The sequence below is a fragment of the Vicia villosa genome, linkage group LG2 (genome assembly GCF_029867415.1).
Source record: "Vicia villosa cultivar HV-30 ecotype Madison, WI linkage group LG2, Vvil1.0, whole genome shotgun sequence".
In the NCBI taxonomy this organism is placed as follows: Eukaryota; Viridiplantae; Streptophyta; class Magnoliopsida; order Fabales; family Fabaceae; genus Vicia; species Vicia villosa.
Genome location: NC_081181.1, coordinates 110,277,081 through 110,278,931, shown reverse-complemented (window position 1 = coordinate 110,278,931; position 1,851 = coordinate 110,277,081). Strand labels below are relative to the sequence as shown.

Here is a 1,851-nt window from a genome sequence, read left to right as displayed (position 1 = left end):
GTAGAGTAAGTTAACCGAGGGATCCGAAATAAATTGGCTTAATTATGTTTTATTAAATATCACTTATTTTTGGTTTATATGTCTAATTTAATTAGTAAGTCTTAAAACCAATAGAGCGAAAGTTTGAGGGGTTAAGACGGTCAAAGGTTAAAATCAATAGAGCGAAAGTTTGAGATCTTTAACTGGATAGTAGACATAGGACATTAGTTTTAAGGATGGCGAAAGCGTATTAAAACTAATTGGGACTTATTTATTTTCAAAAATTGTTTTTACACCTGAGCGGGATGGCGAAAGCGTACGTTAGGGATATTAGCATGTTCCGAGTCAACAGAGCGAAAGTTTGAGATTAGGGGATTTAAATAGATAACAACTTCATAAAATAGGCATTTTATTAATTACGTTGTTTCCAAAAAGCTCTTCTAAAATCTAATGGGATGGCGAAAGCGTACATTAGGATTAGGATAGTAATCTGAATCAACAGAGCGAAAGTTTGAGACGAGGATTTTTAATCAATTGAATTAGTAAAGATTTTTAATTAAATTATGCAAAAGCCAATGGACCTTCGGATTACCTTAAGTTAAACGAAATACATACTGATACCTGTCTTTTATTATATTCTTTATTTCTCACTATCACTCTCCCTTAGGAACAATCAAAATTTTAGTAGCCCTAGCTTTACATAGTAACTTTAGATAACGGTAGATCGATTCATAGTCCCTGTGGATTCGATATTTTTTAAAACTACACGACACGACTGTGCACTTGCAGTCATCAGATTTATAGACACGTAAAGTCGCGATCAAGTTTTTGGCGCCGTTGCCGGGGACTATTTAAGTCGATATCGTAACTCACTGTTACACCGTAGAGAATAGGATAATTCTTCCCTTTCTTTCTGAACGATTGTATGCCAAATACTCGTTCACAAGGAGGAGATTTAATACAACGAATTAACGAGATCAAACGTTTCATTAACGTCAAACGTCGAGCTCGCAATCTTCCCGAAGTAGCACCAATTCCTATAAATCAGGAATTGACTTTTACTGATCAAATCAATCAAATCACCCCAAAGTTAGAGATGGCTGCTCTTCGTCCGCTTAGAGACTATGCCGCTCCTTCGCGCGCTGAACCGCATTCAAGTATCGCACCACCTGCGATTGAGGCAAACAATTTCGAACTGAAACCTTCGCTGGTCCAAGCTGTTCAACAGAATCAATTCTCTGGAAGCCCTGTAGACGACCCTAACCTTCATTTATCTGTGTTCGTGCAATACGCCGACACTGTCAAAGCTAACAACGTCAGTCCCGAAGCTATTCGATTACGTCTCTTTCCTTTCTCCTTAAGAGATAGAGCTAGAGCGTGGCTTCAATCCCTGCCTTCTAATTCCATAACCACATGGGACGAATTGAAGAGAGTATTCTTAGCGAGATACTTTCCGCCTAGCAAAACTGCTATGCTTAGAGGTCAAATCAACGGATTTACTCAGAAAGATAACGAATCACTCTGCGAAGCTTGGGAACGTTACAAGGACATGCTTAGAATATGCCCTCATCATGGACTCGAACCATGGCTGATCATCCATACTTTCTATGGTGGTTTCTTATATAACACTAAAATGACTATAGATGCCGCTGCTGGCGGAGCATTAATGGACAAACCCCATGATGAAGCATACAAACTCATAGAGAACATGGCACAAAACCATTACCAATGGGGTGGAGAACGAGCCGCTCTAGAGAAAACTCAAACCAAAGGAGGAATGTACGAAGTAAGTGATATAGACCGCGTTAACGCTAAAGTAGACGCTTTAACTCAAAAGATCGAGAACTTAACCATCACTCCTTCAGCCACCGC

The 1,851-nt window shown here is 39.2% G+C and overlaps 1 non-coding gene across 1 annotated transcript; it reads right to left on the bottom strand.

Annotated features, from left to right (window-relative positions):
* Nucleotides 1-1,450: 1,450 nt before the first annotated feature.
* On the bottom strand, nt 1,451-1,557 carry LOC131654290 (small nucleolar RNA R71). Its single transcript, XR_009299332.1, has one exon. It is a non-coding gene; the product is annotated as a small nucleolar RNA R71 (small nucleolar RNA).
* Nucleotides 1,558-1,851: the final 294 nt, after the last annotated feature.